This window comes from Mustela putorius, unplaced genomic scaffold (assembly GCF_011764305.1).
Source record: "Mustela putorius furo isolate JIRA1106 unplaced genomic scaffold, ASM1176430v1.1 tig00003845_pilon_pilon_pilon, whole genome shotgun sequence".
Classification (NCBI taxonomy): domain Eukaryota; kingdom Metazoa; phylum Chordata; class Mammalia; order Carnivora; family Mustelidae; genus Mustela; species Mustela putorius.
Genome location: NW_025421998.1, coordinates 22,901,570 through 22,928,596, shown reverse-complemented (window position 1 = coordinate 22,928,596; position 27,027 = coordinate 22,901,570). Strand labels below are relative to the sequence as shown.

General features: G+C 37.2%; 1 protein-coding gene across 5 annotated transcripts in view; it reads left to right on the top strand.

The window, feature by feature from the left end:
* Positions 1 to 27,027, top strand: part of MAGI2 (membrane associated guanylate kinase, WW and PDZ domain containing 2) — a 1,343,119-nt gene that overhangs the window by 680,293 nt on the left and 635,799 nt on the right. The window lies entirely within an intron of this gene.

Genomic DNA, 27,027 nt, shown 5'->3' with positions numbered 1-27,027 from the left:
TATAATAAAGGACAGATTTGTCAACTCAGCAAGGTAGAGAACAGACATCCAATGTGTCCTTGAGTGAAAAGAAAAGAAAATGTTTTTTGTTTGTTTTGTTTTGTTTAAGAATTATTTATTTATTTTGAAAAAGAGAGAGAAAGAGAAAGAGAGAGAACAAGCGGGAGGGGCAGAGGGAGAGAAAATCCCAAGCAGAATAGGCACTGAGCACAGAGCCCGCTGCTGGACTCGATCTTAAAACCACAATAGCACAACCTGAGCTGAAACCAGGAGTTGGATACTTAACTAACAGAGCCACCCAGGTGCCCCCAGAAAAGAAAATGTTAGACGAGATTAAACATGAAGTCAAAACGATGAGGGAGAAGATAGAAATGAAAGAAAGAGAGTGAAGTTTTAGTTGACAAATATACGTTTAATCTTGGGCTATGGAATTAAAAATATATGATCCTGGGATGTCTGGGTGGCTCAGTCGGTTAAAGGCCCGCCTTCGGCTCCAGTCATGATTTCAAGGTCCAGGGATAGAGTCCCACATAGGGCTTCCTGCTCAGCAGGGAACCTGCTTCTCTCTCTGCCTGCCTCTTCCCCTACTTGTGCTCTCTCTGTGTCACATAACTGAATAAAATCTTTAAAAAATGTATGAAAAAATACATAAAAAATAAATTTTATTATATATATATATATATATATATATATATATATATATAATCCACATGGTACACATTGTAGTTGTGCAAACTGAAAAGCATCTAGTGATGAAAGAGAAGTAAGGGCTTGGCTGATTGCCTGCTGATTGTAGGATCAAGGCTGGTTGTGGGTGGGTGTCTCTAGAACTGGCTTGCTCTCCTGCATATAACATCTAATGCAGATCTGCTTGGTGTAGTCACTACCTCAACGACAGGAAAGCCAATCTAAAAGGAGACTCGTGGGAACATCAGCTCATCCAACACATCATGAACAGAAAGCTGTTTGGCATTTAAAGAGAACCTGAAGAATATTAAAACTCTTAACAAACAAACAAAAAAAAATCCTATTGATCAAAAAACTGAAAATCTGTTTGTTTGTTTGTTTGTTTGTTTGTTACCAGTGTGCCTGGTAACAAGAAGTGTTTGAAACAAAAGAAACCTTTTACTTTTTGGCTGGAATGTGTCTGGTAATGATAGAGTATTGGGAAATGTGATTCAAGGTCCGTATCATTTAACCTATGCAAACTAATGTATTTGTCCTTTGCCTGAGGATGAAGAAAAAAAGTTGTGGCACATACTTACTGATTAACCCAAATATATTACTCTATGTATATAAAGCAATAGTAACTGAGGGTTAATGTACTTCTTATTTATAGTGCAGCCAAAGATATTAAATTTTGCCACAGTAGGAGGGTTAGGCTACATTTAATCATTTCCAGAGTCGGTAAGATGAGCAGCATTAATTCTGTAGAGCTTAAATTTGCTTTTAAGAAGTCATCTTGCTTAGAGAATTAACTTGCAAAATAATGAGTGATTATGTGTCACCAAAAAGAAAAGAAATACCATGCAGCACCCACTGAAAAGACCGAGAAGTCTTTTAAAAACTAGGACAGGAGGATGCTGGAAATCTTGCTCCTGGCAGCATCCTGATGGGGCAGCAGGAGAACAGCAGGCAGAAGCCAACAGGGCTTTAAATGTTCCCACTTAGTTTTCAAAATTGTTTGCCAAAACCATTCTGTAATAAAAGACAGTGTATTATCAGCATCGTGGGGGGATTTTCCTCTCCTTCCATTCTCTTCTCTTCTCTTCCTAGACGATTTTTTTTTTTTTTTGGTTCCAAGTTAGTATCATACTATTTAGAAATTAAGCCCTACCTAGATCCAGTAACTCCTCCACACCGGGGCGGTCAGTAGTGACATGTCTAGAAATGTGAAATATGAGTAAGATGAAAGGAACTGTAAGTAATTTGGCCTGAGAAAAGAAACATACTTACTTGTGAAGCATAAGGAATAACATGGAGAACATGGGGAGATGGAGAGGAGAAGTGAGTTGGGGGGAAATCGGAGGGGGAGACAAACCATGAGAGACTGTTTGAATCTTGGAACACTGAAAAAAATAAAACAAAATTACAAAAAAGAAAGAAAGAAAGAAAGAAAAAGAAACATATGGGGTACATCGAGGCTGCCTCTGGGTATTTAAATGCTTCCCTGTGAAAAAGGGAATAAACTTGCTCTGTTGGACTTGAGAGACAGAACAAGGAGGAAGGTTTCAATTTAAAGCATTGTGTCCTGGAAGCACTGTTTGTGACTATTTGTGCCTGATCATCACTAGGTAAAGGCATAGGGTGGCAGGATAGGATGATTTGCATATGCTCTCTATATGTTTTTATGAATAATGTAGGAGACTATTTAAGGGAAGTAGGCTTTCTAGTGATAATTGCAAAGAATAAATAAATACTTATCATGTATTGAGCATCTACTATGTTCCAGGCACTGTTTCAGATGATTCATGAAGATGTAATTTAATTTTAACTACAGGTAGATATCACCTCCTTTTGACATATAAAGTGGTTTTGGCATTTACTAGCCATACCTTAGATTCACTCAGTTAGTAAATGGCAAATCTGGAATTGAAATTCAGGTGTGCATGACTCATTTTTACATTATACCCTGTTGCCTCCATTTTTAGAGAAGGATTTCTTCATTAAAAATGTGCACTTTAGGGGGCACCTGGATGGCTCAGATGTTTGGGCATCTGCCTTCAGCTCAGGTCATGATCCCCAGGTCCTTGGATCGAGTCCTACATCGGGCACTCTGCTCAGTGGGGAGCCTGCTTCTCCCTCTGCCTCTCTCTCTCTCTCTCTGACTCTCATGAATGAATAAATAAAATTTTTTTTAAAAAATGCGCACTTTAGACATGAAAGCCTTTGAAGTAAACTGTAGGCATTCCTGACTAATCTCAAGGACTGGAAGAATTTGCAATTTGTGTATCTATGATTGTGTCTGTGTGTACTGCTGACTCAGTTTCCCTGATCCATCATTTGAGGAAGGTTTCAGACTGTATTCCTGATTAAAGCGAAAAGGAATCCTTAAATCTCTCTTCAGTGAGAGAGAGAAGGACTCAAGAGAGTGTCTACTGAAGTGTTCTATCAGGTTTGGGATAAAAAGCTTAAAATATTAAGATGACTTATCTTTTCCCAATTGAATTGCATGTGTGCATGTGTGTAATGTGGGTTAAAGAAACTTCATAAATTGCTAACAAAAACAAACAATGATTTGTGAGGGAAATTGGACGTGTGAGAAAGGGAGAAAAACAGTCTTACCCTAGCTACTTTGGGTTTGTGATCTGTAGCTATTCTTCATGACAATGCTGTGAAATAGTTACATGAGAGCATAGGAAACAGACTCTAGGGTGCCATCAACGGTCACACAGCCAGTTTGTTGTAGAATAAGAACCTGATCTTCAATCTGTCTGGATTTGAAGATATTTCTGCAGGGCCTATCCTTTACTTTCAGTATGCATTTATCCTTGGAGTTATGACAATTTTGGTCCTAGCCAATAGAATCATGGCAGCAGCACATTTTTCTAAGGATACACAAGGTGGAACTAGGGACAAAGCGGCCAATATCACCATGGAGCGAGCAGTAGATGGGGCACTGCCCAACTTTCTAAAAAGATGGATGGATATGCAGTAATGAGTAGAATTCTTTTGGACTATAAACTGAAGAATCACTTCAGGGATGAGTGAAGTCAGCTCATTCAGCAATTGCCTTCTGACCAACTGATTATTTTAGAAAATAGCCCAATGCTAAGGAGATCTAATCTACCAAAAGGGGAGTAATATATTGCAATAATATATTGCAAGCCTCTCTTTGAAAGTTTGTATTTGGGGAAGAGCAAGTAGTAGTGATTTGGAAATATTGCAGAATGAGAGATAAACTCCTTTCTGATGCCAATAGAGAAAAATGCATGTTCTAGTTGCTTTCCTCCAACTCTGGAACTTTTTGATTCTGAGTGACTCATGATGCAGAGACATGGTAATAGATTGCATGATGTGTCCTGGAGCTACTTTATGCAAGCATTATGCAAGTTCCAAGGTATATTTTTGCTCAAAGGAATGAGTAAAAAAATACATTGAATAATGATTTAACTGCCACTAATACTGTATATTAATTGGACACCTACTTTGCCCCCAGCGTTGTATTATATACTTTACACAAAGCGTTTTGAGATAGGTGTTATTCTCTATCCTTCTTGGGTGAGAAAACTGAGATTCACAGAAATTTAAAAACTTGCCCAAATTTCATAGCCAGCAAATGACAAAAGTGAGATAAACACATATCCTTCTCGGATTCCATAGGAGCCACTTTTCGACCATAGCATGCTGCCTCCCCGGTGTGCTTGGTTTTTCATGGTCAAATATTCACTGTACGGTATCCTCACCAGATACTGATCTTTTATAAAACCCATGAACATCGGTCTTGGAGAAGATCCAGATGTTTCCGAGTTGAGACTACTAATGTAAAAATTGCAAAGATTCTTTTTTTTTTTAATTCAACAATAGAAACTGTTAGTAGGGAAGATGCTAAATTGTAGGCAAAGTCTTCATTAATCTTACCTACTTCAATGTGCCCTAGTTAGCATTATCATTGAGTAGTCGTTAATTATTTAGACAACACAGCCATGTACTTCACACATGTGCTATTTAATTCACTGATCAAGACATGCATTACTTTCTTCCAGATTATTTGATCACAAAGGATAAATCAGAGCCACAATATGATACTTGAATATATTATGGTTTTCAGAGCTTTTGAGAACTAGTTTAGTAATCTGCAAAACATTATATGTAAATATGAAAAAATTAATGACCTGGTTATTGTCTAATCAGAATCCACATTTCTCCCTGTGCAGCTTTTAACACTTAATCGAATCCTAAAGCCTTAAGAAAATGAGATGAGAGCAGGTTTATTGAATGAACAGAATGTTTCTTTCCAGCCCACTAGCCCATGCTTTACTGGTGTCCATTTTAATTGACACTGTGTTGCTATGAAGTATTTCAGTGGCTTCCTGGGGATGGTCCCCAAGGTGTCGTATACCTCCAGATAGACGTTAACTGTAAACAGGGCTGAAAATTATCTTTCTTTTGCAGTGTAAATGTCATTCACCCTCTTTTTCTTTCTTTCCACCCTCCCTCCCTTTCCTTCCTTCCTTTCTTTTCTTTCTCTATTTCTCTTCCTTCCTTCTCTCTCTTTCTTTTCCTTTTCTCTTTCTCTTTTCTTTTTCTCTTTTCTTATTTCTTTCTTTTATAAGAAAGTTTACAGGTGCACACCTGTTTATTTAACATTTTTATTTACAAAAAGTATTAAATAGCAGTATTTTCTCTTCAGAGATCATTTTCACTATAATATCCACCTATTTAAGGATGCACTTATTGATTATTTTTAATGTAAATCTTTGGCTTGTTACTCTTAAAATTCTTTACGAGCTACTACTGATTGTTTTTGGACTCTATTTCTCATTAGTTTTCTACTTACAGTTTACTTTTTTGGTCAAGCTAATCTCTTTTCAATTCCTAGACTGTGACTTTTGTACACTTCTTTTTATATAACCTAGTACACCAGTTTCTTCTCTGTCAGTTATTAGATTCCATTCTTTTCAAAATCTAAATCAAAGCTCACCTAGCTCAGAAAGTCTGTCCTAATTCATCTTAACTAAGCAATCGCTCTGTTATTTTCCATTTCTTCTGTAATGTTTGTATTCAAGGTCATCCATTCATTTATTCATTCATTCTTTCACACATATTTATGAGGTGTCTTTTATGTGCCAACCCTTTTAATAAACCCTAGAAATACAACGGAAATTGATATATGTATGGTTCTTACAGTCACAGAGTTTTCAACTAATAGGGAATATTAAGAAGTCAAGAGACAATAATAAAGTAAAATAAACAACAGCTACAGAGAGCATATGAAAGCATATAAGAATGGTACCTAACCTAGGCTTTGGACTTGAGATAAAGCCTTCTTGGATAAGATGGAGTCTATATAAAGTCCAAAGGAAGAAATAAACATTAGCAAGGTGGAAATGAGTTCTAGGCAATGGGAACCGCATATGCAAAGTCACCGAGGTAAAGATTTAAGAATCATTTAAATGACTGGAAGGCAGAATATAAATTGATGAATATAAAAGATATGATAAAGGAAAGGGAGGACCATCATAAAGAGATTTGCAAACCACGGTGAAGTATTATGTTCTATTAATTCGTACATGTTTAAGGTACCTTAGTATGCATTATTGTTTTATAGTTATGTGGATCCACAGAATTTACGACCCAGAAGAATTCAGAGGCCATGTTCTACTCTATTTCAATTGCTTACATGGTGACTGATCCATTTAAACTGATTTCTCAGGAAATATTTCTGACTGACCTGCATTTAACCAGTCATTAATGTTTTTATCCTCCCCTTCACTTTCCTAAGAGGACAGTAGGAATATTTTTGGCAATCAATGAAATAATGGGACTTTCATAATACAGACTTCAAATCCAAGGCACCAATGAGAAGCAAAATATGAGTAATTCCTAAATTCAGTTTCTTTTATGTGTTCTGTCTCTACACCAAAATAAACAAATATGGTTGACCCAACAAGGTAATAGAAGGATTCTCTATCACTAAGACATATATTAGAAATGTTTAAAGAAAGACAAAAAAAAAAAAAATACCTGGTGGTTAGCACGTTCTCAAGCTAGGGTCTACTATTCTCCAGCTATATAAGTATTTTTGCACCCTATTGCTATAGTGGGAGTTGGGCAGGCGCAGTAGTCAGAAAAGAATGGGAATTTGCTGAAAATGTTAGCCTTTCCTGTTACAAAGTGTTCTTGGTTTTATGGAAAACTCATATGCTGACCCTGTACATATACATAAGTAAGTATCATGCCTTCCTCAAGTTCACCAAATTATGAACTATGTGGTTAGTATATTTACTGAATGTGACTAGGAATAAATGGTATGTTTTAATATACATTATAATTATACAGAAAATTATCAACAACGAAAAGATAAAAAGTAAAAATAAAATAAAAATTAAAGAGGCAGTACATTCAAGTTCTTAAGTACTTTGGATTTTTTTCCTGAAGAAAGTTTTAAAAATCTAAAATCAAAATAAAGGTCCTGAAAGAGGAAGAGTTCTATTTAATAACTCTTGTAAAAAGTTATCTCATATCCTACTATGTTACTTGCGTGGAATCTACATGATACATGTCTTTTAAATTAATTAACTAATTAATATTCTCACTATATTTTAAATATTTTATATATTTGTTTATTTACTTATTTTTTTTTAAGATTTTATTTATTTGACAGACAGATCACAAGTAGGCAGAGAGGCAGGCAGAGAGAGAGGAGGAAGCGGGCTCCCTGCTGAGCAGAGAGCCCTATGCGGGGCTCGATCCCAGGATCCTGAGATCATGACCTGAGCCGAAGGCAGAGGCTTTAACCCGCTGAGCCACCCAGGCGCCCCTATTTGTTTATTTTTAAGGGCCAGTATAATTAACATTTGGTGTGATATTAGTTTCAGATGTACAATTAGTTTCAGATGTAAATTGCACACTTCTATACGTTACTCAGTGCTCATGATGGTAAGTGCACTCTTAGTCCCCTTCACCTATTTCACCCATCCTTCCTGTGTGTCTTTTAAATTATAAGAAAGATAAACAGGTAGTTAGGATTGAATAACTGGTTTATAACAGGTATAGTCAGAAGAGCCAAACCCTGGAAACACATCAAAATCAACAGGAAAATGAACACTTAAATTGTGGGGTCTTATTATAACGAAATGCTATTTAGCAATAAAAAGGAATGAATTAATGATACATGTTAACAGGTGGATAAATTTTTTTAACATTATGCTATGTGAAAAAGGGAAGATTCAAAAGGATACACATTGTATAACTCCATTTATATGAGATCTTAGAGAAACAGACATACGAATCTACAGTGATAGAAAGCAGATTAGTAGTTTGCTTGAATTTAGTAGTTGCTTGAAGATTGTGTATAGGAAATGGGGGAGATTTGTGAACAAAGGAACATGGAATGTTTGGGATGATGGATTTGTTCTAAATCTTGATTAGAATGGTAGTTACATAAAGATACACATTTGAAAAGCCTCATCAAACTTGGAGCATTTTATTATATTTTAAATTGCATCTTATTTTTAAAATATAAAAATATTATTAGCATTTTTTCTGATAATATCAGCTTACAGCATTTGGAATAATTATTATGGTACATATAGCCCTTTATTTATTTATTTATTTTTAAATATTTTATTTTTTATTTGACAGAGTGTGACACAGTGAAAGAGGGCACAGAAGCAGGGGGGATGGGGGAGGGAGAAGCAGGTTTCCTGCTGAACAGGGAGCCCGATGTGGGGCTCAATCCCAGGACCCTGGGAGGATGACCTGAGCCGAAGTCAGACACTTAACAACTGAGCCACCCAGGTGCCCCATGTATATAGTCTTTTAGAAAAAACATTTTTTTCTCTTAGGAATAACATTTAATTTTAATAATTGTAAGATTCTGAAATTATTAGATTCTACTCTGGCTGCTATAATCTGTTAACAAGAGTGGTCAGAGTTTGCTATAAGATAGAGAATTTAAAAGATTTACTAAAATTAATTAATTAATTAATTCATTTATTCATAAAGATTTTATTTATTTATTTATTTATTTGAAAGAGAGAGAATGAGAGGGAACATGAGAAGGGATGAGGGGCAGAGGGAGAAATACACTCCCTGCTGAATAGGGACTCTGATGCGAAACTCGTTCCTGGAACTCCAGGATCATGACCTAAGCCAAAGGCTGAACCACCAGGCGTCCAAAATATGTTAATTGGTAGACTTTAAAATTTCTTACAGTTTAATACTGTATTTTAACTTTGATCCCTAATTTCATGAAGAGTGGTTGTCATTGTTTTAGACTTAAAAGAAAAAAAGTCAAGAAAACTGGCTTAAGTTTCACTGCAGGGTAAATTTTTCAGTGTCTGCCAATCTAGATCTTGAGTTTGTGACTTCTCTCTAATTCCAAAGTAACCTGTATCAATATGTTAACTTTGGTATGAAGTACAGGATTTGTTTCTGTTAGGTCCATTATTAAACGAAACGAGGCTGAGACAAAGTGAAAGTTATTTAAAGCTTTATTTTGTGATAAGTATTAGAAGTTAGACTGACTGGCCAGGGCTGTCTCCAAAGAGAGTGATCACCCCCAGCTTACAGGCTCAAGAATTGACTGACTGACCGGCCAGGGCCGCCTCCGAAGAGGGCAGCCCCTCCGTTTTATAGAGCAAAAGTCTGGCCACACATAGGTGGCCAGTGAGACTGTAGTCATATTAGGTCACACGCAGGTGGCCAACTTAATTACAGTTTACCCTATAGTAGCTGTTTGACCTAACCTATTACTCTGGTCAGAACTGGTGCTCAAGGTTGGTGCCCAAACGGCAGGGTTTACATTCTTTGGTGGTTAGGGAAAAAGTATGTGTGTTTCTTACTGATTGGATGTCTCCACCTGGCCCGACTCATCCTTGTATTCTGGGCTCTGTTATCAGGAACTCGCTGACCCTATTTTACCGGTTTCCCATACTTACTTCTAAGTAAGTTTCTCTGGGGAGAGGGGGGCAGGGTCAGTTTAAGTTTTACTGCACAAACAACAAAATGGCTTTTAACCAAGATGGAGTTGCTCTGGCTAAATAGGTCCTTACCGTTTCAAACTAATAATATGCTTCCTATAGTATCCTCTCTCCTTCTGTGTTTTTAAAAAAATATTCCACAATAAAAACTGGCATTCATTTAATAAAAAAAAAAAAAGAAGAAGAACACTGCTTTAATTTCAAAAACACTTCTAGATAGAAAACTGACCGATAGTGTCAAAGCAATTTTGATCTCACTTCTTTTTAAAGAGAATTCCAAAAAAACAGTTCTTTCCTACCCAATTTTTGTAAGCTTCTAAACCCTTAGCTTCAAAATGTACTATTGACATCATTACTTCTTCCTTTATATTTTATCTGTCATTGAGACATATTTGTTAGTTGTACTTTACAGTTCTAAAAATGGTGAAGCAGATCTTGTAAATCTTGTACTAACATTTATTTCTATTCACCCTTTTTCTTGGACACAGACGTGTTGAGGATATGAAATGTTTCTTCACCTCTTACTTCAAAGGAGCCTGTGCTTATTCTTCATGTTCTTTCCCACTTCTCACTGATAAAAGTACGCCCGCTTTTCGTTGTACATTCTTACACATCTGTGAACCTCAAGGATTAAGTGAATTTAAATGATCCTTGCAGTAGAGAGAAAAGGTCAAAAATTTATAGGCTTTTCTTCTAACACGTATTTCTTTTTTTCTTTTAAAAGTCTTGCAGTGTATTTCAGAAATATTATCTTGGAACTTTTTCTTTTGTCCCTATAAAAAGGAAACAAATTGTTAAATCCACCATAGCTAAACAAACTGAAATATAATATTTAGTAAGAAATTGAGTCCATTTTTGGTAGAGAGAAAGGTATCTGTTAGTCTTTTTCATGATGAAACCAAACAGATATCTTCAGGCAAAGGCTAAGTGCGACTGGTAATGTACTTTTTTTTTTTTTTTAAGATTTTATTTATTTGACAGACAGAGATCACAAGTAGGCAGAGAGGCAGGCAGAGAGAGAGAGGAGGAAGCAGGCTCCCTACTGAGAAGAGAGCTCATTGTGGGGCTTGATCCCAGGACCCTGAGATCATGACCTGAGCTGAAAGCAGAGGCTTTAACCCACTGAGCCACCCAGGTGCCCCTGGTAATGTACTGTTAAATGACACCTTGTTCTTTTGGCCAAAAGCTGAATAGTAGGTGATATCTCATTATATCATTCCATTGGATGATTTTTATAGCTGCCTCAAAAACTTTGTAAAATGAGGCTGGATATGAATCCATCTCAAGAGGCTGAATAAATGTAAGGTTTTGCAAAGCTACATGCTCTTTGCTGTGCTAAATATGATAAAAGCTTTGTTTTTATTTGCAAGTCCCACACTTTTTTAGTACATAAATATAAGTCCATTTTGTACTTCAGGTATTCACAGTTTTCCCTTCAGCTGTCATCCAGAGCACCTGGATATAATAGTAACCTTTTAAATTAAATAGCTTATTAATGTGTTCAACATATATTTATTGGGCATTTCCATGCCACACGTTGGACAAGGTGCTGGCAAATGATACAGGTAGAGGCCCAATTCCTGCTGAGCTGAGAGTCTGTTTCTTCTATGGGTTCCATTTTCCGTGTTTAAAAAATATGCCTAGCATTTCTAATTTTCAGGAATTAACATTTTCATTAGAAAGTTACACATCTTCTAACCCTATTTCACACGTGTATTTTAAATTATATTTAGCTATATTTAGCTCCTTAACAAGAAGGCTTTGGGAACCAAATACCTGGCATAACAAGAATCAAAGGAGGAGGAGTCACATGATGCATTTGGCTCCTAAGAGCATAATCAGGAGAATAGTAGAAGCTCTAGCTGAGATGGGGCCTTAGCAATCACCTCTGTTTAGGAGTAAGGAGCAAACCTGCCTGTGTTCGGGGATTCACCAGGGCACATTTAAATACTAATTTTCCCAGTCTCACCCACAAGGATTCTGAAATTGTTGGAGGGGAGGGTGAGGATTCAGTGTTTATCTTTTTTAAAGATTTTATTTATTTGAGAGAGAGAATGAGTGGGAGGGGGAGAGGGGCAGAGGGAGACACAGACTCCCTGCTGAGCAGAGAGCCTGACCTGTGGCTCTACCCTAGGACCTGAGATCATAACCTGAGCCGAAGGCAGACACTTAAACTGACTGAGTCACCCAGGCGCCCCCAGTATTTATATCTAAACTAAGCACCTGGGTGATAAACTAGACTCAGTACCAACATTTAGAAATCTTCAATTTAGCCCTTTCTCCAATATAATATCTAAATTCCACCTGCCCCTCACAATAACAAATCTCATCCAATCCCTGCTTGAATACTGCTAGGGATGGAGAACTTAATACCTCTGAAAGGGAGAACATTTCACTTTTATTATTTTTTGAAAGATTTTTATTTATTTGTCAGAGAGAGAGTGAGTGCACAAGCAGGGGGGAATGGCAGGCACAGGGAGAAGCAGGCTCCCTGCCAAGCAAGGAGCCCTATATGGGACTCGATCCCAGGACTCTGGGATCATGACCTGAGCCAAAGGTGGACACATAACTGCCTGAGCCTCTCAGGTATCCCAACATTTCACTTTTAACCACTTCTAAATGATTAGAAAAGGCTTCTTTTTACTGAGCTAGTGCGTGTTTGTTGCCTTGTATCTCCTGCCTTCTGGAGTTACACAGAATAAAACTGATTTTTATTATAGCCCTCCATAAGCTGTAATTTTTAAATAGTTAAATCTTCTCTTCCTCTGAAATATAGTCTCAGTTCAACAATATTTTGAAAATTCAGTACCCTCAGGTCATTTCATGATGGATAAAGAGAGATAAATACAGCTGGCCTTCAGCCTTAACTCCATTTGTAAGATTCTTCTTTTATTCCTCTCATTCTTCCTTCTTCTCGTTTGGGAATCTAACAGCTATAACTTGGGATGGAGAGAAGCCTGTGATGAAGAAACATGTAAATATACAATTTATCTCTATCTCACTGACATGGAGACACATACTACACAGGTGGCTTCCTCTGCTAATAATAATGGACTGAGTGGAAGGTGGCCATGGTGATACATGTGTAAGGAAGGGAAAGCTTTACATTTACGTGGTTGAGAGAGCATTGGAAGCCATGTGGAGATCTGAGATAGGTCACTAGAGTGGATACATTTCAGTCAGCCACCAACCAAAGCAAGAATATGATTTGCAAAGGTGTCCATTTAAATCTCAAAAAGAGATAGGATGAAGAGGGGGGAGGCAATGGGAGAGGACTCTAACTTCATCCTGATAGCTTCATTCCACAGGTTAATGTGGAAATCAGATTTCATCCTCAGTGTATCATGACACACTTGGAATGGATTCTAAAGAAAATAAGCAAAAGCATGCCTTCCAGTATGAATAGGAAGAAGAATCAGGGAGTGGCATGCTGGGCAAAAGTATGTTGTTGGCCAACAACAGCAGAAGTTTATCAACTTCCTTTCCCTTGAGGAATTTTGAATGTATGTACTGATCCTTTGGTGGCACTGTCATCAGCACTCATAATAGCCAGAGGAGGCAGAAGAGGGACAATCACCTTGACAAGCTTGTCCACAGAACCTTTCTGCCAGTTTTTCTCTCTTCCTGCTGCTTTTAGGTATCCTTCTCTGTCTTCTGCTCAATTATGAGATAAAACACTATCATTAAAAAATAAATCTTTGGGGTAGCTAGTGGTGCAGTTGGTTGAGCATCCAACTCTTGGTTTCGGGTCAGACTGTGATCTTGGGGTCATGGAATCGATCCCTGAGTTGGGCTTGATGTTCAGCACAGGGTCTGCTTGAGATTTTCTCTCTCTCTTCCTCTACCCCTCCTGCTTGTGCTCGCTCTCTCTCTCTTAAAATAATAATAATAATAATAAAATCTTTAAAAAATAAAAATAATAAAATTTAAAATAATAAGTCTTTGTTGAGCACCTGCCATGTGTTAAGCCCTTTGTATCATGGCTTTCGATTCAAAAGGAAATATGCACTTCTTTTTGGTTGTTTAAACAGAATAACTGGGAATGAATAAAAAATGGTGCTCTTGTACTTCTCTGGCTATTGCTAAAATGCCCTCTAGAGGATTTCACTCATGTGGGGCCGTTAAGAAAAAGGACAGTGACAAATTGAAGGGAATGCAGAGAAGCAAAGTGATAAAATGTTTAGAAAACAAGGTTTGTCAGAAAAGGTGAACCTAAGTAGGTATGTTCAGTCTGAAGGAAAAGAAGAAAACCTAAGGGACAGCTGAGAATAATCTAAAATATACAATGAGACAGAAATCAATTATTCTCATTAACAAAAAGGACAGGTCTTGGGGTGACAACCTTAAACTGTGCAAGGAATAAATAATGTGAGGTTCAACATGAGAAAAGGCTCAACTTTTTCTTTTCTTTTCTTTTTTTTTTTTAAAAAACCTGCTATATGAGAAAGGCAGAGAGAAGGAGGTATTAAACGCTGGTGTCAGGGGACACCGTTGTGAAAACTTATTTGGCAAGAAACATTTAAGGCTGAGATGGGATACTCATCCAGCAGATATAATGCTTTAAATATGAAATCAATCCTGCTATATATAGTCTCATAAATGTAGTATGAGAAAGCAGGTGAATATAAATTATGGCTGTATGGTGCCACAAGTTCTTCTATATGTTGAAAGTATGATATCATAGTAATGGCTTTTGTTTGCACTATCTAATTATCTGCTTGCATTCATATGTGTAATTAACCATCTTTCTGAAAATCCTTCGTCCAGCCAAGGAAGAATCTTTCAATAATCCTGCATGTGTGTGGAACATAGATAATGAATATTACTTATTCTGAGCATGTCATAGTTCCATCTTTAAAGTTTCAGCAAAAAAACCCAAAATGAAACAAAAACCTATTTTTTCCCCTAGAAACACTTGAAAGTTGACTCCTGTACATTCATCTCAATTTTATTTTCATTCCATTTCTTGGCTATCCATTCACCTCTTTTTCAAAATACAGAAATAAATACGAACCAGAAACTTCAGGGTAACCTGAATTTTACCTTTTCTGGAGTAATTTGAATCTTACTTCATCACTAACAAACACCTTGTATTCATAAATTTTTCTTTTCTAGATCTAGACAATTTAAGTGGAACCGAAGACATAACTCCTAACAAGGCCTTCTTTAGGATATGTAATTGCCTGTCTGTAGAGATTAAAACACTCACTTCCCATCTAATCCGACAAAGGAAATTGATTGTGACCCAAAGTAGTTGCTGTTTTCTATTTGGGATTTATCCACTGCAAGTGAGTATTAATTGAGGGGTCATGGCTGTGATCCCTAACTTCACACAGCAAAGCTGGAAGTAATTATTCCCTTATGTGATTCTTTCCTGGAAGAGTTATGATAATTAATGAGCTTTAAAAAATATATAAGATACAGTTCACAAGATGAAATATATTTGGAGAATATCATTGATAACAAGTTCTTGTTTATCTTTAGGCTTGTTTTTCCGTTTTTCATTTTTAAATTTTGGACCATTGTTTAGTATTTCGAGGATGACATAATGGATTCCTATTAAACAAGCACTGTACTGGGTTTAGCCGGCCCAGAAAGCTGGCATGAGGTCTGTGAAAAACAAACTCTCACATGATTAGGGGATTCAGAGCTCTGAACTCTGCCCCTTTTATTATATCCCCAGGAAAAGCCCTGTCATTCTTCTTAAAGATTTAAAGGTATTAAGTTTAACTCTTAAAATTCCTCAATATTTTTTTCTCAAAACAAGAGCCAGGCAAGTAACCGGTATTTTAAACATAATTTTATAGGCTATTGTATTAGTTGTAAGGCTGCAGTGACTATATTTCTTCAAAGAGAATGAAATATTAGCATTCAGTAACAGCCCAGCAAGGACACTGCCAAGCAATAGACTCACATTTAAAAATAAGAGGTCTCGTGATTAGGGACAGGATATGGATTTCCAATAGCCAAAGAGTTGAGAATAACCGTAGTACTTGGGATATAGGACAAGAAAAAGATGAGGCCATGAAGAATCACCTTGTTATTTGTAAATAGTCCATGCTTGCTGATTAGAACACATAGAATCGATGCTAGGTTCATTAAAATAGCATTAGGGAACTAACGTGCCTGGACAGTGATCTAAGGTTGCATCACTTTCCTAACTCCATTTCCCAAAAGTCTTTACAAAATTTCTGAAGCTTGCCACTGGCCCCTTTAATCAATAATCCAGTGACTTTTCTTCTGCCACTTCCTATTTGTTCATACTCTACCTTTGGGACCTTTCTCCAAAGTCCCTCTTTGCCCTCCTTGGCACTGGCTATCCTGATTCTTAGGCAAATCCTCTGCTCCTCCTCTGTTGTATTAGCTCATCCCAAACTAGTGTCCTCTTGCAGTATGGACCACTGTTATAGTGGCCTCTGATTCATAGGTTCTCCTGACTGGTGTAGCCTTTACTCTGGGCCAGACTATTAATAGTTATTGCTGTGCTCACACAGTTTCAGTGGCCTTCCTTTATGGGTTGAAGATTCAAATTTTAGTCCCCCCAAACCAACTTTATCATGGTGGCTTTTTTTCACGAATCCTTGTCTGGCTAAACTGATCAGTCCTTATTGCCCATTGTTCAGCCTATTTACTCTTAATTTTGTCTCATTAAGTCTCTCAAGTTTTAGCAATGTCATCCTAATTTACTTATTTTTCTTCTTTAATTTACTTATTACTTTCTTACTTACTATTTTTTTTTTTAATTTCCAGCCAGGAAAAAAAAGTAAATAAAATAAAATAAAATAAAATTTCCAGCCAAAAAGGACTTAACCTGGTCAAAAAGAGTAGTAACCAAACAATAAAACAAAAGAGTTCTAAAATAAAAAAATCTGGGTTCATCTTTACCTTCCTCCTTTTGTTTTATTTTTATGTTGAAAAGTAGAAACCCCTTTTAAGAGTTCATCAATGAAATAAATTTTAAAAACCCAAGAGGTTAAACATTTCATGTTTACCAATTTAAAACATTGAGCAGCTTCATGTATATCTTGACTACATAATTGGATTTTCTCAAGCAAAAATATTTATTTCTTGGGAGATAGAAATAGAGACTTACTAGTATTTATGATATATAAAAGTCTTAACTACATTTTAGTTAATTAAATGCTGTATCTTGAATCAGAGTAGAAGAAATCATTATGATTACAGGGGTTTTTAGAAATTTAGTTTTATTTAAATTCATTTAATTAACATATAGTGTATTATTAGTTTCAGAGGTAGAATTAAATGATTCATCAGTCTTAAATAACACCCAGTGCTTATTACATCATGTGCCCTTCTTACTGTCCATCACCCAGTTACCCCATCTCACTACCCTTTCCCCTCCAGCAACCCTCAGTTTGTTTCCTGTAGTTAATAGTCTCTTATGGTGTGTCTCCCTCTCTGATTTCATCTTATTTTATTTTTACCTCCCCTATAATACTCTATTTTGTTTCTTAAATTCCTCATAAGAGTGAAATCATATGATAATTGTCTTTCTTTGAATGACTTACTTCACTTAGTATCATCCACGTCTTTGCAACTGGTAAGATTTATTTTATTTTATTTTTTTTTGGATGGCTGTGTAGTATTCGTGTGTGTGTGTGTGTGTGTGTATGTGTGTGTGTGTGTGATAGCTTCTTTATCCCTTCATCTCTTGGTGGACATCTGGGCTCTTTCCATAGTTTGACTATTTTGGATATGGCAGCTATAAACATTGGGGTGCAGATGCCCCTTTGGATCACTGGTCTGTATTGTTTGGGTAAATACCTAATAGTACAATTGCTGCTTAGTCCTAGGGTAGCTCTATGTTCAAGTTTTTGAGGAAACTCCGTACTCTTTCCCAGAGTGGCTGTACCAGCTTGCATTCCCACCGGAAGTGTAAAAGTGACCGCCTTTCTCTGCATTCTCACCAAAATCTGTAATTTCCTGAGTGGTTAATTTAACCCACTCTGACTAGTATGAGGTGGTATCTCATTGTGGTTTTGATCGGTATTTCCCTGATGCTGAATGATGTGGAGAATTTTTTCATGTGTCTGCTGGCTATTTGGATATCTTCTTCAGAGAATTGTCTGTTCATATCTTCTGCCCGTATCTTGATTAGATTATTTGTTCTTTGGTGTTGAGTTTGGTAAGTTCTTTATAGATTTTGGATACTAGCCCTTTATCTGATAACACATTTGCAAATATATTTTTCCACTCTGTACATTGTCTTTTGGTTTTTTCAACTGTTTCCTTTGCTGTGCAAAAACTTTTTATCTTGGTGAAGTCCCAAGAGTTCATTTTTGCTTTTGTTTCACTGGACTTTGGAAATAGGTTTAGCAAGAGGTTGCTGCAGCTGAGGTCTAAGAGGTTGCTGCCTGTGTGCTCCTCTAGGATTTTGATGGCTTCCTGTGTTACATTTAGGTCTCTCATCCAGTTTGAGCCTATTTTTGTGTGTGGTATAAGGAATTGGTCCAGTTTCATTCTTCTGCATGTGGCTGTCCAATTTTCCCAGCACCATTTGTTGAAGGGACTGTCTTTTTTCCAATGGGTAGTCTTTCCTTCTTTGTCGAAGATTAGTCAATAACAGAGCTGAGGGTGTATTTCTGTGTTCTCTATTCTGTTCTGTTGGTCTACGTGTCTGTTTTTGTGCCAGTACCATACTGTCTTGATTACAACGTTGTAAGAGAGCTTGACGTCCAGAATTGTGATCCTACCAGATTTGATTTTCTTTTTCAACACTCCTTTGGCTATTTGGAGTCTTCTCTGGTCCCATACACATTTTGGATTATTTGTTCTAGCTGTGTGAAAAAAGTTGATGGTATTTTGATAGGGATTACACTGAATGTGTAGATTTCTCTTGGTAGACATTTTTAGCAATATTTATTCTTCCAATCCATGAGCTTGGAACATTTTTCCATTTCTTTGTGTCTTCCTCAATTTCATTTATGAGTGTTCTATGGTTTTCTGAGTACAGATCCTTTGCCTCTTTGGTTAGGTTTATTCCCAGGTATCTTAGGGGTTTTGGTGCAATTGTGAATGGGACCGACTCCTTAAATTCTCTTTCTTCCCATTGTTCTATAGAAACGCGAGTGATTTCTGTGCATTGAATTTCTGTCCTGCTACTTTGCTGAATTTGCAATTTTAGAGTGGAGTCTTTTGGATTTTCCACATAGAGTATCATGTCACCTGCAAAAAGTCAGAATTTGACTTCATCTTTGCCAATTCAGATGCCTTTTCATTCTTTTTGTAGTCTGATTCCTAAGGCTAGGACTTACCGTACTGCATTGAACAACAGTGGTGATAGTGGACATTGCTGACATATTTCTGGTCTTAGGGGGAATAGGTTTGGGTTTTCATACATGACTCTGATGATATTGAGGTATGTTCCCTCTGTCCCTACACTGTGAAGAGTTTTAGTCAAGAAAGGATGATGTACTTTTTGTCAAATGCTTTTTCTGCATCAATTGAGAGGATCATATGATTCTTGTACTTTCCTTTTTAATGTGATTTATCATATTGATTGATTTGGGGATGTTGAAACACCCCTGTAGTCCCGGAGTAAATCCTACTTGGTCATGGTGAGTAATCCTTTTAATGTACTGTTGGATTCTATTGGCTAGTATCTTGGTGAGAATTCTGGCATCCATGTTCAACAGGGATATTGGTTTGTAAATCTCCTTTTTGGTGGGGTCTTTTTCTGGTTTGGGATCAAGGTAACGCTGGAAGTTTGGAAGTTTTTTTTCTGAAGGAATGCTGAAGAGTTCGGAAGTTTCCCTTCCATTTCTATTTTTTGAAACCACTTCAGAAGAATCAGTATTAATTAATCTTTAAATGTTTGGTAGAATTACCCTGGGAAACCACCCGGCCCTGGACTCTCCTTTGTTGGGAGATTTTTGATCACTGCTTCAATTTCCTTGCTGGTTATGGGTCTATTCAGGCTTTCCATTTCTTCCTATTTCAGTTTTGGTAGTTCATATGCTTCTAGAAATGCATCCATTTCTTCCAGATTGCCTAATTTGTTGGCATATAGTTGCTCATAACATGTTCTAGTAATTGTTTTTATTTCTTTGGTATTGGTCGTGATCTCGCCTCTTTCATTCATGATTTTATTTATTTGGGTCCTTTCTCTTTTTGATCTATCAGACCTATCAAAAAGTCTGGCCGGGGGTTTATTAATCTTATTAATTCTTTCAAAGAACAAACCCCTAGTTTTGTTGATTCGTTCTACTATTCTTTTGGTTTCCATTTCATTGCTTTCTGACCTAATCTTTATTATTTCTCTTCTGCTTTGTTTATGCTTAATTGCAGTTCTTTTTCCAGCTCCCTTAAGTACAAGGTTAGGTTGTGTATTTGAAACCTTTCTTGAAAGTTTCTTGAGAAAGGCTTATATTGCCACATACTTCCTTTTTAGGACCACCTTTATTGTGTCTCAAAGGTTTTGAATCATTATGTTTTCATTTTCCTTTGTTTCCATGTATTTTAAAAAATTCTTTCTTGATTTCCTGGTTGAACCATTCATTCTTTAGCAGGATATTCTTTAACCTCCATGTATTTGTGTTCCTTCCACATTTTTATCTTGTGTTTGAGTTCAAGTTTTAAAGCATTGTGGTCTGAGAATATGCAGGGAATAATCCCAATTTTTGGTACTAGTTGAGACCAATTTGTGACTCAATATGTGATCTATTATGGAGAATGTGCCATGTGCACTTGAGAAGAATGTGTATTCTGTTGCTTTAACATGAAATACTCTGAGTATATCTGTGAAATCCATCTGGTACAGAGTATCATTCAAAGCCCTTGTTCCCTTTTTTATTTTTTTTTAAACATTTTATTTATTTGATAGAGAGAGCGCAAGCAGGGGGAGTAGCAGGCAGAGGAATAGGATGAAGCAGCCTCTCTGCTGACCAGAGAGCCCAACGTGAGGTTCAATCCCAGAACCCTAGGATCATCACCTGAGCTAAAGGCAGACACTCAACTGACAGCCACCCAGGTACCCCTGAAGCCTTACTTCTTTACTGAACTTTAGCTTAGATGATCTGTGCATTGCAGTGAGTGGGGTGTTAAAGTCCCCTCCTATTATTGTATTATTATCAGTGTGTTTTATAAATTTTGTTATTAATTGGTTTATGTAATTGGCTACTCCCCTGTTAAGGGCCTATGTATTTATAATTTTTAAATCTTGTTGGATAGCCACTTTTATTATTATTTAGTGTCCCTCCTCATCTCTTATTATAGTCTTTGGTTTCCAATCTAATTTGTTTCATATAAGGATTGCTACGCCAACTTTCTTTTGATGTCTGTTAGCACAATAAATTGTTTTTCACCCTGTCGCTTTCAATCTGGAGGTAATTTTCGGTCTCAAGTGAGTCTCTTGTAGACAGCATATCAATTGGTATTTTTTTTTTAATCCAACTGATGCCATTTGTCTTGTGATTGGAGCATTTAGCCCCTTTACATTCACAGTAATTATTGAAAGATATGAATTTAGTGCCATTGTATTGCCTGTAAAGGCATTGTTTCCGTATATTGTCTCTATTCCTTTCTACTCTTTGTTACTTTTGGGCTCTTCCTTGCTTAAAGAATCCCCTTTAATATTTCTTGTAGGGCTGAACTAAAATTCTTTCTGTTTCTGTTTGTCCTGGAAGCTTTTTTTTTTTTTTTTTAAGATTTTATTTATTTATTTGACAGAGATCACAAGTAGGCAGAAAGGCAGGCAGAGAGAAAGAGAGAGAGAGGTGGAAGCAGGCTCCCTGCTGAGCAGAGATCCCGATGCGGGGCTCAATCCCAGGACCCTGGGATCATGACCTGAGCTGAAGGCAGAGGCTTAACCCACTGAGCCACCCAGGCGCCCCTGCCTTGGAAACTTTTTATCTCTCCTTCTATTCTGAATGAGAGCCTTGCTGAGTAAAGTATTCCTGACTACATATTTTTCTCATTTAGCACCTTGTATATATTTATCAAGATGTCCTTTCTGGCCTGCCAGGTCTCAATGGCCAGGTCTGCTGCCAGCCTTACATTTCTTGTAGGTTATGGATTTCCTGCCCAGAGCTGTTTTCTGGATTTTTCTCTTTATCTCTGAAATTTGCAAGCTTTACTATTATATATTTAGCTGTTGACCTATTTTTATTCATTTTGAAGGGGTTTCTCTGTGCCTCCTGGACAAGAGTACCTGTTTCCTTCCCCAGATTAATGAAGTTCTCAGCTATAATTTGTTCAAATAATCCTGTCCCTTCCCTTCTCAGTCTTTTTCCTTTTCCTCTGTGACCCCAATTATTCTAATATTGTTTAACTTTATGGTATTGTTGATCTCTCAAGTCCTCCCCTTATGATCCAGTAGTCGTTTATCTCTCTTTTTCTCAGCTTCCTTATTTTCCATCATTTTGCCTTGTACATCACTGACAAGGTGATGTACTTTTGGGCTCTTCCTTGCTTAAAGAATCCCCTTTAATATTTCTTGTAGGGTACCTACAGGGCCTATGTATTTATCTTAGCAGTTAGATCCTCCTCATTTATCTTAGCAGTTAGATCCTCCATTTTTTATTGCATCTTAGAAATAGCCTTTTGATTTTGACCTAATTAGATTTTAGTTCTTTTTTTTTTTTCTCAAGTGATTCTCTAGTCTCTACAATGCTTTTTTCAAGTCCAGCTGATTTCTTTATAATTGTTCTTTTGGATTCTAGTTCCAACAAATTACTTACATCCATATTTATTAGATCTCTGGCTGTGAGTTCTGCCACTTGTTCTTTTTTGGGGGGTGAATTCTTCTGTCTTGTCATTATGTCCAGAAAAGAATAGATGAAAGGGAGGGAAATCACAAATATAGCAACAACAACTCCTGAAAAGAATACAGTACACAAATCAGAAGAGAAATCAAAAAGAAAAAAAAATGAGAATAAAAATGAAATAAGAAGTAGAAGAACAGAACAATAAACTGGACCCTGAGTGTATTTTAGTCTGTTTGTTAGAAGAAACTAAATTCCAAAATAGTCAAGAAATACATGAAAAAAATATATATGTATGAATATCTGAATATATATATATTCAGAAAGATGTAGTTGAATACAATGAAAGGAAGGCAAAAATGAAAATATATATGATGTAAATGTAGAAAATGAAAATTTAAAAAAGACTTTAAAAATAATTGATAATAGTTGAAAGGATAATAAACTATAAACTGAAGGATTAAAGAATAAGTACTATACCAGAAAAATAGATACTACACTAGTCAGGAGAGAATAGAAACCAAAAGGAAAAGAAAAAATTAAATGGGAATAAAATGAGGATAAGATCAGACAGAAAATTGAACAAAATAGTAAACTAGATCCATGGTATATTTTGGTCTGTCAGAAGAAAGTAGAACCCAAAATAAGCAAGAAAGAAAATCTTATATATATACAAGAAAGTATATATGTATATGTATTTGAAAACATATATGAATGGAAGCCAAAAATTAAAAAAAAAATTATGTAGTAAAAATGAAAATTAAAAAAGACTTTAAAAAACAATAATTGATAAAATAAGAAGATAGTTGAAAAGGATAATAAAATATAATACTGAAGGACTAAAGAATTAATAATAAAAAACTACGAATGCTATATACTTCTTTCCCGAAGAGCTGAAGCTTTACAGCTGTGTATGATCAGCAAACTTGGTATTCTCCAGGAGTTCCTGCTGATCTTCTGTGGGAAGAGGCTGAGACGCTGATTTTCAGGTGTCTCTGCTCTGGAGGAATTGCACCGCCCCTGCCAGGGGGCTGAGCTCGATATAAGCTGCTCCTGCACTGGCGTGCATCGCTGAAAATGATGGCGCCCCTTCTCCGGCCCTCGAGCTGTAAGTTCGCAACCCCTAGTCTTCAGTGAGCCCTCACAGAAAAGCGGTCAGTTGCTTTTACCTCCGTGGTTTCCTTCCAAACTCTGCATTCACCCAGCCTGTGACCGAACTTTTTTTTATCTCAGACTCAGGGACACCCCCCGCCTCCACTGTGAGTCTGCAAACTTTCCCCACTCCTGAGGCGCACACCTACGCCACCGTTGTTGGATGAGGGAGGGGGTTTTCCCTCCGTTCTCGTTCTTACTGGGTCCTGGCTCCCAGGGCATTCGCCTGACTGTGCAGCGTTCATGGTTTACAGCAACAAGGAGCAGAAAGCCAACCCCTCCTCTGTTTGCAGCCAGCGTCCCCCCTCTAATACCTGGGAACTCTGCCACACTGGAGCACCCATGTTCTTTTTGTGACACCGCCCCCGCCCCACGCTGTCCCACTCGGCCTTCTGCCCTGCTTCGACTCCTGAATGCCTTTCAGGTAAACTTCTAAAAGTTCCGATTTTGTGCTCCGCTGCTTATAACACTTTCCCAAAGTCGACTTTCAGAGGCTTCCTCCCTCTTCGGTTTATCTTTGGATATATCGCCTTGGAGTCACATCTCTGCGCCTCCTCCCTTGCAAAAAAGTTGTCGCTTTTCTATTTGTAGAATTGTAGCACTTCTTCTCTCAGATCTCTGGTTGATTTTGCAGGTTTTCAGGATGATTTGATATCTAGCTGATTGCCAGGCACCAGGTGAAGCTAGGATTTTCTAAATCTCCACCATCTTGCAAGGTCTCCTACAGGGATTTTTTTTTTTTTTTTTTTTTTTAACATTTACTTGATCCTTACATTTTTGCCTTTGACCTAGAGACTGTCTCTTTCTTTAAACTTCTTTAGCACTGCAGTAAGATGTTAGCATTAGTAGGCTGTCTTATGAAGATGGTAATTCTGAAGTTTCTCAGTAACTCAAGTTTTTATAACAAATATGCTTATGAAAATTCCTCCTTTTTCCTTGACTCTGCTCTCTTTGCTGTTTTTCTAGGGTGCTGTCCCTGGCTATCTTCTTTCCTCACTCCATCATGTCTGAGTGACCTTATTTAAGTTTGTGAGAGCCCTTGTTGCATGTGTATGGTTGTATTTGTCCCACATCTCCTTCCTGTGTATGGGACCCAGATATATAAATATATGGCAATCTATATGACAGACCAATATTCTGAAAACAGCAAGGGTTTAGAGTTAGCAAGGTATTGGTTAGGTTTTAACAGTTCGTATCTGGGTGATTTAGAAGAGGAATATTGATCTCTCTGATCCTCATTTTCTTCATATTTAAAATGAGGATACTGATTTTTACCTAAATACAGTTTTGTTAAATATTTACTAACATAACACATGCAAAATAGCAAACAGAATCTGATGGATGATAATTAGTAAGTGACAGGCACCATTATTATTAACCTCATCCTTTATAACTTGTAACAGCCCTGGAGTATGGAGAAAAAGAAGTATAAGGCTTTTTGAAATGTACCATAAGAAAATATTGATTTTTCTTTTGCACATCTATAAACTGTTTGATTCTGCGTGATTGCTGAGTTTGAATCTAGAGGTCGTTGACCGGCAGGTCTCAAACAGGTACAGTGTCTCCCCACTATGGGGTGCCTGGAGGTGTGGAGATAGAGAATCTGGTTGCCACACTGCTGGAAGGTATGTGTTGCTGGCATTTTGTGGAGATTGACTGGGGGTCGGAAGCACATACTTTCAATGTCCTGCGATGAGCAGGATAATCCCACTAACAAAGAATTTTCCTGTCTAGGATGTCAGTAGCACCCCCAGTGAGATAATCCCATCAAGTTCTGCTCCCTCAGCCGTGGCTTGTCAGTGTGAGGGCCCTGGGAATTAAAAGTCACTTTGAGGACCACCCTCCAAGCATAGGACTGCATCAAGATCCACTGAGCTTAGTGCTTATCCCACCCCTCTCAGGTCTTCTCTAGACCCGAGACTTATTAGCCAAGTGTTTGAAAGACTATGTGGAAGAAGGTGATAAGCGCACTCTTCTGAAGAGCGTGCAGAGGAAATGAATTCCTGCTGGGTTAAGAGGGATTTAGGTCAGCTCTACAAAGAATGACTTGATTATGAATGTTGTCAAAACTCAGGCGTAGGTTACAAATGAAAGCGTTTAAATCTCCTTTGGAAGATATTAAGAGCAGGATTACCCCTCATATTGGGAACGTTGTGTATATAATCCTGTCTAGAAGCAGAAAGTAGATAAGAAGGTGGTCTCGAATGGCCCCTTAGAGTACTGATATATGAACACTAAGGGGCTAGCTAGCATTTTGGAAAAAACGTTCTTTCTCTCTTGCTGTTGTCCTTTTATCACACACGCCTTCCTGCCTTCCACTTTTATAAGCCTAGGACCTAAGAGAGCCTATTTTGGTCTTTGGGGTGACCACATGTATTATGTGTTCCCCTGAAGAACCCTAGCATTCAGTTATTGGGAAAGAATATAATGATAACTCATTATACTCCACTTCAGTACACGTTGTATATACCCAAATAATATTGCAGTAGATAACGTAGACATAGAAGATTATGTCCATAAACATTAATCCATGTTAATGGTTCCTAGGCTATTGCTGCAAGTTGAAAGACCCTGGGGAACTATAAGCACGTCATTATTTTTCAGGTGGTATGGCACAGTCATCCGGAGAGGATGGCTGGAAAAAGCAACCAAATACCTTTTTCTAGTTGTTTTTGTTTTATGTCTCTGTGTGAAATACAAAGATAGGCGAAAGAAAATCTTAGTCCAACTATTTGCTTTTGATCTGGTTTTCTTAAATATCTCACCAGCGGTTTGACTGATTTTTCTCATTGGTTGCTTAACCAGACTGACCATGCTGACTTTGTTGAGCTGTTTGCTTCTGTGATTGGCAACATATACAGAGAACTGGCACATCTAGGGCCTGATCCAGGGCCAACTTCCTTATGGTTTTATTAAAATGAATGTGCCTTATCTCTGAGGACAGTTCCCTTCGTTGGTATTGCTTCTCAGGTTTTAATGAATTGCTTCAGATTGTTGCATGTGCTTCTTCCCTCCTGTCTTTCCTAAGTGTAAATTGAAAAAAACAGGATCTTCTCTTTGGAATTCATTTGTCCTTCACTTCCTCATAATGAACATTTTGTGTATTTGACAAGGATCCCTCTTTAAGACAAACTTTGCAAATAGTATGTATGTCGCTATTTAGTGCTGTGCTCATTTAAGATTATAACTTCTTTTAAATGTACAAAATATTTAATATTCATATATCACCTTTTTAAATATCTGAATCACTGATTTCATTTACCCAGCAAATCCTCACTAAAAGCACGGTGTGTTCCAGGTATTAGATGCTGGGAGTTGACAGATGTAAAAGATTTGGTCCCTGACTTCTAGGCGATCAGCTTAATGGGGCAGATAGGCATGTAAACAATGATAGTACGATATGGTAAATGCTGTAACATCCATATGTAAAAGGTGCTGTAAGAATACAGAAGTAGGACACCTGACTGTTCCAAGGAGGAGGGGTTGAAGAAAAGGAAAAAAAAGGC